The sequence below is a fragment of the Pelophylax lessonae genome (genome assembly GCF_965119305.1).
Source record: "Pelophylax lessonae genome assembly, chromosome: 10".
In the NCBI taxonomy this organism is placed as follows: domain Eukaryota; kingdom Metazoa; phylum Chordata; class Amphibia; order Anura; family Ranidae; genus Pelophylax; species Pelophylax lessonae.
Genome location: NC_138777.1, coordinates 158,287,778 through 158,304,672, shown reverse-complemented (window position 1 = coordinate 158,304,672; position 16,895 = coordinate 158,287,778). Strand labels below are relative to the sequence as shown.

The 16,895-nt window shown below is 39.9% G+C and overlaps 2 protein-coding genes across 2 annotated transcripts in view; one reads left to right on the top strand and one right to left on the bottom strand.

The window, feature by feature from the left end:
* LOC309565782 (transmembrane protein 272-like) overlaps positions 1-5,298 on the bottom strand; it is a 120,854-nt gene extending 115,556 nt beyond the window's left edge. Inside the window, exon 1 of the mRNA XM_082270773.1 lies at positions 5,267-5,298. The gene's annotated coding sequence lies outside the window, so the exon portion shown is untranslated. The remainder of the gene's footprint in view (positions 1-5,266) is intronic.
* LOC309565999 (uncharacterized protein) overlaps positions 1-16,895 on the top strand; it is a gene marked incomplete at both ends in the record, with an annotated part of 492,320 nt that overhangs the window by 271,867 nt on the left and 203,558 nt on the right. The gene's annotated exons all lie outside the window — the stretch shown is intronic.

Below are 16,895 nucleotides of genomic sequence, written 5' to 3'. Positions count from 1 at the left end.
GGCAAACCTAGCATATGGAAAAATCTATTCAGAGAAAGGGAATACAATAAGACATGTGGCCACTCACTAAAACTAGAGGAAAGGCGGTTTAACCTTAAAATACGCAGGGGGTTCTTCACTGTAAGAGCGGTAAGGATATGGAATTCTCTTCTGCAAACAGTCGTATCAGCAGGGAGCATTGATAGTTTCAAAAAACTATTAGATGAGCACCTTAAAGACCACAACATACAGGGGTATACAATGTACGGTTAACAGCAAACACACACACACACCATAGGTTGAACTGGATGAACTGATGTCTTTTTTCAACCTCACTATGTAACTAATGTACGAGATGCCTTAGTCCATTGCAAAGTTACTGTACTTAAAATACTATAGGTAAAATACTATACCCAATTCCACAAATGCTTTTCAATAATAAACACAATGTCTGGAATGCAGCCACATAATGACAGAGACGCATGTAACCGTCAAGCGTGACCTTATCTTTTGAAAAATTCACACTTAAAAGAAGACTGTCGTACAAATAGTGATAATCAGATTAAAGGCTAGGTTCACCATTAGCAACATGTTACACCCATATTTAGGGTGTAATTTGTAATATGTTGCTACAAACCCTCCACCCCCAGAATTCTCCTCCTGTGACAGTGGGCAGCTGTTGTCACATTTAAAATCTACATGGCTTAGTGGAGCTTTGCTCACATAGACCCATCATTCATTTACGATCTGTGAATAAATGGACTACATGTCCCATATTCCACCAGGACAGACAATTTGAAGTTCTCAATGAACTTGAGTGCACTGATTAATGCCCTTGCAGTCAAACTGACACTTCCTATGGCTCTGAAACTGACAGCCCATACAGATGTAGAACTGTAGGAAATGTCTGTAGGAGCCTGACATTGTACCCACGGTCCGTCAATCTGGGTGCAATGCTCTGCAGGCTCCTGAGAAAAAAAAAATAAATAAATGCACATTTTTCATTCTTTTTCTTGCAAAACCATGTGCATTTATAATTTTTTAAACAAAAAGTAAACTTAGACTTTAATGCGTTTATATCTATTTAATCCATAATGTGTTATTAACTGAAGAAACAAAAAAGGGTGGGGCAGGCACAAGAAAAACAAATGATAAGAAAGGCCAAAAAAAGAACTAGTTATTTTGCAATGCACTCACATAAAACACAGAACAGACAATCACATGTGTTACTTGTAATTTGTATGCACCCTTTTGCTTTGTCCTAGGGTTGTTCCAACAATTGTTTTAAAAAAAAATGCATCCAAGAAAATCAGTTCTTTTTTTAAAATCATTCTGCTGAATATAGTTACATAGTTAGTCAGAATGAAACAAGACACATGTCCACCTAGTTCATCAATTTGAATAAAAAAATAGAAAACCTCCATTAACACAACCTTATACCCACAGTTGATTCAGAAGTGGGCTGGATTTAGCCTGTCTGATGTGGGGGAGCAGTAAAAGAATGTTGGGGGGGGGGGGGCAGAGCAGTGTACAAGGGGTCAGCATGGTAGAGGATAGGATCAGCAGTTTATAGGGCAGTGTACAGGGGCTATTGGTTTTTAGGGCAGTGTACAGGGGTCAGCAGGACAAAGGATGAAAAGTCAGCAGGGGCTTGTACAGGAATTGGTAGAGAAGTGTACTGTGGATCAGTAGGGCAGACGACTGGGGTCAGCAGAGCAGAGGACAGGGGTCACTGCTGGCAGGGCAGAGAATTGGGTCATTGCGGGCAGGATGGAGGACAGGGATAACCACTGGAGAGGCAGAGAACAGGGATCACCGTGTGTAGCTGGCTGCTTTGTTGCATTCCTGACCTGTGAGATTCCCTGGTCAGAACGGCAGTGTAGCTGCTGCTGTCAGCTAAACACTGTACAGATCGTGACTGTGTGTAAAAGGAATGTGATCTCATCTGTGTGTAGCGTGGGGAGGAGGAGCTGTGTGCTGTGCTGGGATGGGAAGGAGCTCAGCTACTGGGCACAGTACCTGGGGGGGTTGATGGGGGAGGGGAGCTTTGGGGGGCAAAACTATAACCCCCAACACCGCTCTAGATCTGGCCATGATCTAGAGAGAAAAAAAAAAACAATGAAGCATGATCCAATTTGCTCCAATGGGGGTAAATAAATCCTCTCTGAACACCCCCCCCCCCCCCCCCCGGAGACCATTCGATATTACCTGGATCAACTATCCAGTTATATTTTGTGCATTTAGGAATACATCCAGTTTTGGTCTAAAACAACCTACTGAGCTAGCCAGAACTAGTTCTCAAAAGAGTTTCTCAATTCCACATTTTTCACAGCTCTTACTGTGAAGAAGCCGTTCCGTGTGTGGAGGTTACATCTCTTTCCTACTACAGAGGTAGAGAATGCCCCCTTGTACTCTGTATTGACCCGAAAATAAATAATTCAAAAACAAGTTCACTATACAATATAAATTATATATATATATATATATATATATATATATATATATATATATATATATATATATATATATATATATATATATATATATATATATATATATATATATATATATATAATGTGTGTGTGTATGCATGCATGTAGCACCCTACAGGTATGTGCTAGGTTAGATATAGTGGACCTTGTCTGCCTAACAGCAGGGCTGTGATTTAATAGTCAGGGTGTCATGGTTTCCAGGTGTGCCTGCTAAAAGGGGAGTCTCCCTACTGGCTCCTGTGAGAGAGGCTTCTCATAGGGCGGTGGAGGAAACCCAATCAGGGGACACATCCAGGCTTGTAACTACCCCAGGAGGCAGCATGGAGGCAGGAATTGTATATTAGGAGGGCCGATTTATATAGGGTGAAGTCCTGACGGCATTTGGTTTTATGTCAGTCGTTCAAGAGCATGGCAATGTCTCTTGAGATTTCTATTGTTGTCAGCAAGTGCGCCCATTGATGATGAGAGTGAATTGTTGTAAACAGAGGTGGCCAGGTCAGGACAGGGGAGAGATATTATAGGTGAACAGTAGCAGAATACAGAAGAGAAGGGTTTCTATAAGTAATTGTTTTCTGCTTGGAGGGATGGGTGATTGGAGGCAATGATACAGTGAAACTGATAAGGTTGTGATCAGAGAGAGGAAAGGGGGTGTTGGTGAGGTTGCCAGCAGTGCAGGGATGAGAGAATACAAGTTTGAGGCTATTACCATTGGAGTGAGTGGAAATGTGTGTCCATTCGGTTAGGTCAAAAGATGAGGTTAAGTTGAGTTGTAGCTGGGCTGTTAACATTGACAGGGATGTTGAAGTCACCAAGAATGATAGTGGGTATTTCAGAGAAGAGAAAGTAGGGTAGCCAGGCAGCAAAGTCATCAAAAAAGCGCGATATTGGTCCAGGAGGCAGATAAATTGCTGCAATCCTCAGAGAAATGGGGAAAAAACAGATGAATACAGTGCATCTCGAAAGAAGAGAGAGATAGAGAGGGAGGAATAGGAAGGACTTGGTAGGTGCTTTGTGGGGATAGAAGGAATCCAACTCCTCCTCCTTTCTGTCCATTGGGTGTGGGGGAGTGTGTCCAGTGGAGCCCACCATAAGAGAGGGCAGCAGGAGAAGCAGAGTCAAAATTTTGAAGCCAAGTTTAAGTTATGGCGAGTATTATAAAGCTATGAGAGATAAAATGGTCTTGCACAGATGTGAGCTTGTTACACATGGAGCAGGCATTCCAAAGAGGGCATGAGATTGGGGGGCTAGTTTTAGGAAGCAAGGGGATAGAAATTAAACTGAGTGGATTGCGGCTGTTGCCAGAAGAGGAGGGGTGCCGGATATGGGGTTTGCAGTTAGAAAATGGAGGACCAGGATTTGGAGAAATGTCCCCTGAGGCTAGGAGGAGAAGGAGGGTGAGAAAGGTAAGATGGGAGTGGGATGCGTATGAGCGCACATGTCCAACTGCCTTGATGTTTAGGTCAGTAGTCAGCATGTGGGTTCAGCAATTGCAGGAGGTGATGGGTACAGTAGTAGAGAGGGTAGGCGTGAGGGTGATATGTGTATGTTGTGGGGTAGTAAGGATAATTTGAGGATAAAACACCCATGTTAGAAGGAAGAGTAGAAGGAGCATGTTAGTGGATAGAGAGTGGGTATCGGACTTCAAATAAATAAAAATGTAGAATGCTAGTTTGCTTGCTGTCCTTCCAGAGTGGAGCAGAGTTCTTGTTGTACAGGATTTACATAGCGCCAACAGTTTGCGCAGTGCTTTACAAAATGAGGGCAGACAGTACAGCTACAATACAATTCAATACAGGAGGAATCAGAGGGTCCTACTCGTTAGAGCTTAAATACTCTCGTTACATGGTTGGTAAGAGTAAGGCTCCATTCACATCATGCAGAAGTGACAGAGCATGCCCTTTCCCATGCATCGCATGTAGGGCAGCCCCTCCCACTCTTACTGCAATGTGCCTCCACCCACAGTTCGCCATGGAGCGCTATGTGCCGCATTACTACCCTATTAAATCTACCCAAAGGCACAGTCTCTCTCTAAATATTTAATTTGTTTTAACAAAAACATTTTTGCATTTTCATTTTATTTTTTCCATTAAAAAGGCCCACCAAAATCCTCAGCACCAAGCCCATGATGCTCTTGATCCGGCCCTGCCAGTTCAGACCATTCTAGTACAGGCTCCTCTCAGTAGAGACCTCTCCCAGTACAGACTTCCTCACTGAGCCTAAAGCTGGATACACACTATACAACTTTTGTTGTCAGATTTCCTTTAGATTGACCTTTTCTATGTAGTGCAAGGGCCTGCCTGATTGCATACAAATTGAAAGTGTTTAGGTTTGACCTCATATTATATGGTTTTGGTAAGTCTGAAGGAAAAAATCTAAAGAAAATTGTATAGTGTGTATGGCCCATAACCCCTCAGTACTGTCACCCTCAGTGCAGACAACCCCTCCCAGTTTAACCCCTCAAGTACAGACCACCCTTCAGTAGAGATCTTCTCCCTCAAATTACTACATGCAGTGACCGTTCAGAAAGAGGGGAAATCTTCCACTCAGCTGTGTCATGTGACCAGAGCCTAGTAGGCTCTGAACTGCAGCTGTCAGATGAGCAGAAGCGGCACTGCAGTGTGGTACATGGTTAAACACAAAAAGCAAACGTCGGGTGGTTAACTGGCATTCCCAGAGTGCCAGTACACTGTGTGGACTAAACCCCTTTATATATGCCACTACCCTAGGATGTGCTGTGATGTTTTCTATTTGTCAGATTCTATTCGTGGATAAATTCATTTGTCAGAATTACTTACCTGTGGAGGTTGTATTTGAGGATGAAGAATCAGACATAGTGAGGGTTTCTGAAAAAAAAAAAAAAAAAAAAAAAAAAAAAAAATTTATGATAACATAAAATAGTCATACTATATGTTTTACTTTAAAGAAGGAAAACATTTTTTTTTTTCTTTCATTTTGGATACCGTAAGGGAGCGTTCTAACCCCTGCCAGTTTTTTTGCCATCGGTGTTTAACTGGTGGGATTTCCCTTCATTTCCTGTCCCATAGCCAAAACAGGAAGGAAATTCCTGCAATTTAAGGGAATCTTCTGGGGCCCCCAGGTCCCCAAATCTAGTATGGTCATGGAAGATTTTCCCCTCTATATTTGTTCTAGGGGCAACCTAAAATTTTGGATTTTCTTTTTTTTTTTTTAACTTTCAATGTTAATGGTAAACAGTACAATATAGAGGGGGTGAATCTCCCTAACAGGCGCAGAGGTAGCAAAAAATAGAAACAATTTTGCCTTTAGTTATACTTTCACCTCTTCCTGCCCACGCTATAGCCAAAAGACGGCTACAAATTGCTGGGAGGGTGTCCATGTACGTCCTCCCGTGCGTGTGCGGGGGCGTGCATGGCTTGCTCTGTGATTAGCAAGTCCATGCTGCCTATAAGTGACCACCAGTGCTGCCTCATCAGTGCCACCTTATCAATGCCTATCAGTGCAGCCTCATCAGCGCACATCAATGAAGGAGAAAAATTAACTGTTTGCATAATTTTATAACTAACTTTTTTTTTTTTTCAAACTTTTTGGTCTTTTTTTGTTTGTTTAGCAAAAAATAAAAACCCCAGTAGTGATTAAATACCACCAAGAGAAATTTCTATTTGTGTGAAAAAAAATGATAAAAATTCCATTTGGGTACAGGGTTGCATGACTGCGCAATTGTCATTCAAAGTACGACAGCGCTGAAAATTGGTCTGGGCAGGAAGGGGGTTTAAGAGCCCAGTAGGCAAGTGGTTAAGTTTCAAGAGATACACTCTCTTCTCAACGAAAAAACATTTTTTTAGGATGTAATGATGTTTTCTAGGGGAAACAGCATGCATCTACCCTGTTGCCTGCTACTTGTCATTCTACCACCATGTGGTACCACTTTCCTACTTAGCTACAGACTGCTTTGTTTCAGGTTTAGGAGGTATAAGGCTTGATTTAACACATATGGCTGTAGGTATCTCAGTGATTTCTGCACCCCCAGCCACACGCAGTGAAAACGCACTTCTGTGTGCAAACGAGTGGGGCTGCCATCCATTCTGAATGGCCCCTCCATGCATGTAAAAAACGCAGTGCATATTCAGGTGCAGGAACCGCAGATCAAAATAACTATGCGATTTCCCTGCAGGCCGTGTTTAGAAAAAGGTGCATGCACCTTTTTCTGCGGGAAACGCAGGCACCGCAGCCCATGCAAATGAATAGGCTGCCGTGCCTGGGCTAGTGTGGGCCGCAAAAATTCAGAGATGTGAATTTTTTTAGCCCAAGGCTCTAATCTGTGTAAAGCTGGCTATACACTAGTGGAGTTTTGTTCAAAATATTATCATTTATTATTATTATTATTAATAATATCTGTTGGGTAGTGAATTTTACATTTAGCCTTGCTGGCATGGGTCACTGTGACCTTGAAATCATTGATGTAGTGCGCCTTCTTTGTCAAACCACTTGTTCCACTTCACTGTGTTTTTTGACTGCTGTTTACACCTTTTTTTTTTCTATTGCAAAATTTCAAAAATGAATAAAGGCAAAACCAATTCATTCCAATAGTCCTTGTTCACATCTGAGCATTTGGTTGCTTGTAGCAAAATGCTTGTTCAAAAAGGTTCAAGCTTAGTTTTGGAAGATTGGAAGCAGATTGGTCCCCTTCGACTTCAATGGGAGTTCCTGAAAATGCATGACCTGAGCATTTTACAAGTGTTTTGTTGCACTTTCTGCTCAAACAGCAGCTCCATACCGTCCCCTAGTGCTTTCCATTGGCTAAACAAAAATCCCTGAAGCTGTAAAATTTAATTACACTTCTAAAATGCTAATAGGAACTCTCAAATAATAATGCCTAAAAAATTGCTACACTCACGTGTGAATTTCACCCTAAAGAATGTTCGTTTGATTTTCTAATCGTTGATGGGGTCAAAATGACATTGGTTTTCGACCACAGTGACGAGAAAATTGAGGAGCACGATTTAACATTTTTGTATGGGAAATTAGTGTTTGTGAAGGCTGAAGGATTTTTTACCTTCATGCATTCCATGCATGAAGGTAGAAAACCTCTGTGTAGCAGTCCCCCAGCCCCCTAATACTTACCTGAGCCCGATCTTCCTCCAGCACAAGAGGCTCTTCAGCGACTGTGCCTCCTCATTGGCCAAGACAGCAGTGGGAGCTATTGACTACTGCTGCTGTCAATCACAGCCAGTGAGCCAATGAGGAGAGCGGGCAGGGCCGCGCCACGGCTCTGTGTGTGAATAAACATGCTCCCATTTGAAAATTTTTGGTCTGGGGGCACTAGGCAGGAGGGAGGGGCCAGGAGCACTAAAAGAGGAGGATTGGGCTACTCAGTGCAAAAGCATTGCACAGAGCAAGTATATTGCCTGTTATTTTTTGTAAAAAAAATGTTTTTTGACTTTAATATCACTTTAAAAGCAAACAAAATGTTGAAGTACTTTTGAACAACATTAGTCCAGTCAGCGAACATACAAAGAATTTTTGTACAAATGTTCATACAAACATTTGTTTGAAAATCTAGTATAGCTGGCTTTAGTTTTTGCACTTCTGCATTCCTGTTTCTTTGGTTAAGGCCTTCGGCTTCTACCATTGACTTCTATTGTTTGCTGCCCACTCTTACCTTTTGCCTGTTTCCATTTCTGAAATTGCATGTTGACTCTACCTGCTCAGCTATCATCTGCACAGATGTCTCTGCAGGTTGTAACATGGTAACCCACCAGGAAAGTTAATAACTGCTTGCATAGTGTTTTGGTGAAGATCTGGTGGCGTGCTCCTCTATTCTGTGCATTGGCCCTTTTAGGGGCTCACACCCTCCCCAAATTTGCAGACAGTGCACCATCCTGTACTATTTGTCCGTGACACAATCCTTTAGATTGCCTGAACTCCAGAGCTGTGCTCAGCTGAATAAATGGACCATAAAGAAAAAGAGAGTTCACAAGTGCAATTAAGGAAACGGGAGGCTTATGCAAGACGATACAAAGAGTGGTAAGAAGGCTTCCCATTTATTGTGATTGTGAACTCTCTTTTCTTAAAAGGTTAGACTTTGTCAGGTTTTTTTATTGTATTCTGGATCTCATTTGAGGAGATTGCTGTCAGTATGTGAGGGATATATCTCTAACAGGAATCATGACAGCAATAAAAGCTTGACAGAGGTTCTAACCCTTTCCTGCTGCTGCTGTGATCTGACTTCCCAGGGCAACTTTGGGCACCTCAAGCTCAGCAGTAATGTGCATGTCATGGAAAACAGTAGGTGTGGCCAAATTGCAATAAAGAGGAATGGGATTAAAGGGGCATGGTTAAATAAAACAAAAGTCTTCTTTACGTAAAAAATATGGTTTGAATGATGTGCCATGAGCAAGAGTCTCACAGACATGTATTAACCTCAGCACAATCATTTTTTAAAAACAATGAAACTGTTATATTGTGTATGATTTTGGCGACACTTAAAACAGACAGACAGAGTTAACACTGAGCCTACCTTAGAGATGAACTTCACGAAAATAGTCAGACTGTTTAGCAACCAGCAACTGTTGAGACAACACTTTGGTCAGACATATAATGTATAGTGTGCAATACAGTGTATATAGAGCAGGAGTAAGTAATGTACAATACAGTGTGTGTATATATAGTGCAAGAGTAAGTAATGTACAATACAGTGTATATAGAGCAGGAGTAATTAAGGTACAATACAGTGTACATAGAGCAGGAGTAATTAATGTACAATACAGTGTGTGTATATATAGTGCAGGAGTAAGTAATGTACAATACAGTGTATATATAGTGCAGGAGTAAGTAATGTACAATACAGTGTATATAGAGCAGGAGTAATTAAGGTACAATACAGTGTACATAGAGCAGGAGTAAGTAATGTACAATACAGTGTGTGTATATATAGTGCAGGAGTAAGTAATGTACAATACAGTGTATATATAGTGCAGGAGTAAGTAATGTACAATACAGTGTGTATATAGAGCAGGAGTAATTAATGTACAATACAGTGTGTGTATATATAGTGCAGGAGTAAGTAATGTACAATACAGTGTATATATAGTGCAGGAGTAAGTAATGTACAATACAGTGTACATAGAGCAGGAGTAAGTAATGTACAATACAGTGTACATAGAGCAGGAGTAAGTAATGTACAATACAGTGTATATATAGAGCAGGAGGAAAGTAATGTACAATACAGTGTACATAGAGCAGGAGTAATTAATGTACAATACAGTGTGTATATAGAGCAGGAGGAAAGTAATGTACAATACAGTGTATATATAGTGCAGGAGTAAGTAATGTACAATACAGTGTATAGAGCAGGAGTAAGTAATGTACAATACAGTGTATATATAGTGCAGGAGTAAGTAATGTACAATACAGTGTATATATAGTGCAGGAGTAAGTAATGTACAATACAGTGTACATAGAGCAGGAGTAAGTAATGTACAATACAGTGTACATAGAGCAGGAGTAAGTAATGTACAATACAGTGTATATATAGTGCAGGAGTAAGTAATGTACAATACAGTGTATATATAGTGCAGGAGTAAGTAATGTACAATACAGTGTATATATAGAGCAGGAGTAAGTAATGTACAATACAGTGTATATATAGTGCAGGAGTAAGTAATGTACAATACAGTGTATATATAGTGCAGGAGTAAGTAATGTACAATACAGTGTATATAAAGTGCAAGAGTAAGTAATGTACAATACAGTGTATATAGAGCAGGAGTAATTAAGGTACAATACAGTGTACATAGAGCAGGAGTAAGTAATGTACAATACAGTGTGTGTATATATAGTGCAGGAGTAAGTAATGTACAATACAGTGTATATATAGTGCAAGAGTAAGTAATGTACAATACAGTGTATATAGAGCAGGAGTAATTAAGGTACAATACAGTGTACATAGAGCAGGAGTAATTAATGTACAATACAGTGTGTATATAGAGCAGGAGTAATGTACAATACAGTGTGTGTATATATAGTGCAGGAGTAAGTAATGTACAATACAGTGTACATAGTGCAGGAGTAAGTAATGTACAATACAGTGTACATAGAGCAGGAGTAAGTAATGTACAATACAGTGTACATAGAGCAGGAGTAAGTAATGTACAATACAGTGTATATATAGTGCAGGAGTAAGTAATGTACAATACAGTGTACATAGAGCAGGAGTAATTAATGTACAATACAGTGTGTATATAGAGCAGGAGTAAAGTAATGTACAATACAGTGTGTATATAGTGCAGGAGTAAGTAATGTACAATAACAGTGTATATATAGTGCAGGAGTAAGTAATGTACAATACAGTGTATAGAGCAGGAGTAAGTAATGTACAATACAGTGTATATATAGAGCAGGAGTAAGTAATGTACAATACAGTGTATATATAGTGCAGGAGTAAGTAATGTACAATAACAGTGTATATATAGTGCAGGAGTAAGTAATGTACAATACAGTGTGTGTATATATAGTGCAGGAGTAAGTAATGTACAATACAGTGTGTATATATAGTGCAGGAGTAAGTAATGTACAATACAGTGTATATATAGTGCAGGAGTAAGTAATGTACAATACAGTGTGTATATATAGTGCAGGAGTAAGTAATGTACAATACAGTGTGTATATATAGTGCAGGAGTAAGTAATGTACAATACAGTGTATATATAGTGCAGGAGTAAGTAATGTACAATACAGTGTATATATAGTGCAGGAGTAAGTAATGTACAATACAGTGTATATATAGTGCAGGAGTAAGTAATGTACAATACAGTGTATATATAGTGCAAGAGTAAGTACAGTAAAACCTTGGTTTGAGAGTAACTTAATTTGAGAGCGCTTTGCAAGACAAGCAAATTTTTTAAATAAATTTTGACTTGATATACAAGCGATGTCTTGATATACAAGTAGCGTCATGTATAAAAAAGAGAGGAGCCTCTAAAGTGTAACAATATGTTTACATTTAATGAAGGTTCAATATTTAGCAACTCACGTGGTTGATGATTAAAGAGGCACATCTAAGAATGCAGGCATCTGGGGTAAAGCTGTCCACATAGACCATCCTCTGCACAGCCATCTTCATCATCCCTTCCACACTGCACTCCACGAGTGATTCAGAGCCTCACTTTCAGATCACTCTACTGCAGGCTATTCTTCCCGGTCACGATTGCAGACTGACAGTGGTGAGAGCCGGTGGTTCAGAAGATGGTCTATGTGGACAGCCTTACCCCGGATGCCTGCATACTTAGGTGTGCCTATTTAAATCATCAACCATGTGAGTTGCTAAATGTTGAACCTTCATTAAATGTAACCATATTGCTACACTTAGAGGCGCCTCTCATCTCTCTTATATTCTGTAGCTCTGCTAGATTTTGCTTCTAATCCCCTTGGGAAGGCTGCATATTGTGGATGGACATTTTATGGTTACACAACCTATCACATTGCTATAATCTTTGTATATAGACTATAAACTGAAGGATTTGTGGAACGAATCATCTGAGTTTCCATTATTTCTTATGGGGAAATTCGCTTTGATATAAGAGTGCTTTGGATTATGCTCGCAATCCAAGGTTTTACTGTAATGTACAATACAGTGTACATAGAGCAGGAGTAATTAATGTACAATACAGTGTACATCGAGCAGGAGTAAGTAATGTACAATACAGTGTATATATAGTGCAGGAGTAAGTAATGTGCAATACAGTGTACATAGAGCAGGAGTAAGTAATGTACAATACAGTGTATATATAGTGCAGGAGTAAGTAATGTACAATACAGTGTATATATAGTGCAGGAGTAAGTAATGTACAATACAGTGTATATAGAGCAGGAGTAAGTAATGTACAATACAGTGTACATAGAGCAGGAGTAAGTAATGTACAATACAGTGTACATAGAGCAGGAGTAAGTAATGTACAATACAGTGTATATATAGTGCAGGAGTAAGTAATGTACAATAACAGTGTATATAGAGCAGGAGTGAGTACTGTACAATACAGTATATATAGAGCAAGAGTAAGTAATGTACAATACAGTGTATATAGTGCAAGAGTAAGTAATGTACAATACAGTGTATATAGTGCAGAAGTAATGTACAATACAGTGTATGTAGAGCAGGAGTCTGTTAAGCTGGCCACACACATGTGTATTATCAGCGCATACGAAAATAAATGCTACTGTATGTATAAATAAAAGCTGCATTTGAAATAACAAAAAACAATATGATGTTCAAACTTTTGACTTCTTTCTTTAACCACTTAAGCCCCGGAAGATTTTACCCCCTTCCTGACCAGGGCCTATTTTGCGATTCGGCACTGCGTGACTTTAACAGACAATTGCGCAGTTGTGCGACGCTGTACCTAAACGAATTTGACGTCCTTTTTTTCCCCACATACAGAGCTTTCTTTTGGTTTTATTTGATCACCTGTGCGATTTTTTTTTTGATCATGCGCTATAACCAAAAATAGCGTCAATAATAAAAATATTATAACAATATTTATAACAATATTTTTCAAATTTTTTTATATGAAATTCCCCAAAAAAAAAAGTAAAAATCAAAATTTTCGGCCAATTTGTTTTATGCTACATATGTTTTGTAAAATCGCAAAAAGCGTATTTTGATTGGTTTGCGCAAAAGTTGTCGCGTTTACTAACAAGGGGAAAGATTTGTCATTTTTGTTTTTTTTTTTTAACGCGTAATGGCGGCGAACTGCGATTTGTTTTGCGGTATTGCGGCGGACAGATCGGACCCTTGACTGACATTTTTGACACTTTTGGGGTTACCAGCGACATTACTGCAGTAATCAGTGCTATACATATGCACTGTTACTGCAAAATGACACTGGTAGTGAAGGGGTTAACTTTGAGAGGGAGGGGCTGTGTGTGTCCCTAGGGGCGTGATTCTAACTGTGATTGGCTGTGGCTTGAGCTGTAGAAACAGTGATCAACAGTCCTACATAGTAGAACCGTGTGATCACTGTTTCTACACAGGGGAGAATGACAGGCGGCTTGTTCTGACTTTCTCCCTCTGCAGCGACGATCGCAGAGTGACCGCCGGTCACACGCGCGGGGGGGGGGGTCCGTGACCATGCGGGAGCGCGCCTCCGGGGGCGTATGCTCGCTCCCTAGACCCTCACAGGCTAGCGACGTAGATCTACGTCACTTTGCCTGTGAGGGGCTGACTGCCGACGTAAATAGTCCTGCGGCAGTCGGCAAGTGGTTAATAACTACATAACACAGTACTTGTACTTTTACTTTCAGTACTTGAGTAGCAAAATTTTTAAAAAAACTACTTGCGATACTTAAGTACAAAAAATGTTAAATACTTTTGTACTTCTACTCAGTCACTTTTTGATCGAGCACTTGTACTTTTACTCAAGTATGGGTTTCGAGTACTTTATACAACTCTGCATATACCATACTATAAAATGTTTTCAGAAAGACCTTTTGCATGGGTAGGATAAAAGACTAACTTTTGCTGGATGGGAAGGGTATGATTGGGGAACATTTCAGGATCAAGATTTCCACTTTCAAATAGGAGATCCTCTAATATGCCCAGAATGAATAGATCTTATTGATCAACAGTTATTTCTGTGCTTACATCTGCAAAATTGTCATCAGGGGATGGCATTGTATGAATGCCTTGGGATTTATCGGTGCTTTAAAACTTTTTTACAGTGAGGTTCCTAATGAATTTATTCAAGTCTTTACATAGTGTAAATGGGTTAGCAACATTTACTTTCTCATCTGAAACTAGACCTTTTTGTGGTATAAGAGGTTTAATATTAATCTCACCTACATCAGGACTCAGGGAATTATTGGGAGGAGGCCGTCAGTCATTATTAGATGGTGGCAAAGGCAAAGGATCCTTTGGTTTGTTTGACCTTGGGATCTTCTTTGCAGGTCTGGGCTTGTGGGATGACTGTGGAAAAGATGGATATACTAACTGTCCACAACTTGAATATGGTTATAGCTTATATTTTGTCATATTGCCTATACTTCAGTTAGGCTTAGGGTTAAAGCTCATAAGGGGAGGTGGATATTGTTTGGAACAACTTGTATGTAATGGACTCATCTTTTTGTATTTGTAATGGACACTCCATGTTAAGACCAGATTATGTTGGTAGTCCTCCACATCTCGTTTATATTTTCCTAACTTTTCTTTGATATATTCCTCATATTTTAGTCTTATTCTTTAAAGGTGCAGCAATCAAGGAGGAAACATTACTTAGATAAAAAAATGTTTTTCCTTTCCCCGCTGTTGGAAAATGAGTTTAATTCATTTGTTGGTACAAAAATCAGCTAATTCGTCCCAATCTTTGGTCAGATCATCCTCTAAAAAAGCACAATGTTTGAGGATGCACAAACCTCAAAAGTGATTTTGAGGTCCAAGTACCTATTAAGAAAGAAAAATGTCCCACTATTGTAAAAAAAAAAAAAAAAAAAAAAAAAAAAAAAACTCAGCAGGAAGATCAAGATAGTTCCAACCCAATCTGTTTCAGAATTAAATTTCACAATTTCATGGAAACATTTTTCTTGAAGCACTGGGGCATCTTTCTACAACACTTAGGGCTCTTTCACACTTGTAGTCCGTCAAACGGACTCCGCTTTTCTCAGCGCTGAGCAGGAGGATGACAGCTGTGTCTCTGCGCTGTGTGCGGACACACAGCTGTCAGTTCCCCGTGCATCTCTATGGGGGAAATCGGATGGGAACGGACCTTAGGTCCGTTCTCATCCGATCCGCTGGATGGATGGAAAATAGGGTTTCCATCTGTCCAGATTTGACGGATCGGATCGCATGTCAGCGGACATGTCTCCGCTGACATCCGATGCCCCATAGGAATGCATGGGGGGACCATTCAGATCTGCCAAAAAAAACACAAATATGACTATCGTAGGCCAGCTGGCCCTGAGCAAAATTACTAAAAAGTTCAAACCCCGCTCGAGCCATAGGAATCTATTCATCCAACTGTTCCACTGAATTTGTCATATATTGTTTGACTTGCCCGTGTGGTCTTTTGTATGCAGAGAGAACCATCAGAACTCTCGATGTTAGATTTGGCAAACATTGCTGTGCTATGGAGCAAGGTAGTACTGATTTATATATTAAAAAAAAAAAAAAAGCAAGGGGATCACCAACAAGCCAGTGAGCGACCAACCGAATTGATCTGTCTAACAGGGGTTTAGTTGCACACATTTGCAAATGCATGCATAAGCTGCAGGCCACGGCAAGGCATCCTGATATCTGCAGACCCTAACTCTACCATTTAAAAAATTATTTTAGTACTGATTATAGCATCCCTAGAAACTAAGGGAAACCATGAGAAATCCACTGAAGGGTTGAACGTATGGATCACTGAAAGCATTTTCAACAGTGGCTCCAAGGCTGAATATTTTAAGAAGCTGTGTGAACAAGAAACCTCCTGGATTTTTTACCCTTAACAGAATGACGCTGGAGGGGTTGAGGTTTGTACAGTCATCTGAAAGAATATGCCCTCACTATCTCACTCCAAGTAAGTTTCCAGTGAGATTTTGTAATTGAACCTCTTCTCTGCCAGAGACATTTTTACATTTCTTGCACGTTTAAAAAATCATTTTAGGTCTGAAGATTATACAAACCCCCCAAACATATATTTTCTGAAAGCAGACACCCTAAAGCACAAAATAGCTGTAGTTCCATTTTAATGTCACATAATATTAAATTCAAAAACACACTCAATTGAATTGTAGGGCAGACATCTGCAATAAATTACCCAAATTTTCAATAAAATATAAAAGACGAGGTTGCACCAAGTAAAATCAATACCCAACATGCCAAACGCTAAATTAACTGCAGCCATCGGATTGAGCGTGAAACCCCCTGCCATCAGGTCCATACTATGTACAGACCTGGCAGTGAACAAATGTATAGTGCAATAAGGGTCCCTTAATACGGCACGGCCCGTTTTTTTTTTTTTTCCCCTCAGGCAGTTTTTTTTTTTTTTTTTTTTTTTAAAAACGGACACGGATGACACTTTTGTGACAGGCGGATCTGATCAGATTGTTTGTGTGAAAGGAGCCTGATGGGCCATGCACACTATAAGATTTTCTGAAGACTTTTTCCTAAAAACCATATAATCTGAAGTCAAACCTAAACACTTTCACTTTGTATGCAATCTGGCAGGCCCTTGCACTACATAGAAAAGGTAAATCTGAAGGAACTCTAAAGCTGGATACACACTATCCAACTTTTGTGGTTAGAGTATAATATAGTATACTCACCTGCCATCTATCCAGCTGAGAGAGTTGGGAAATTTCTTTGGTTTTGTTTGACATGTGTCGCCCTTCCATGTGCTGCAAAGGCCAGTTATAGGTGGGGCAGTGGCCATTTGTTTGTACTGTTGGAATACTGATGAGGGGGGATGCACT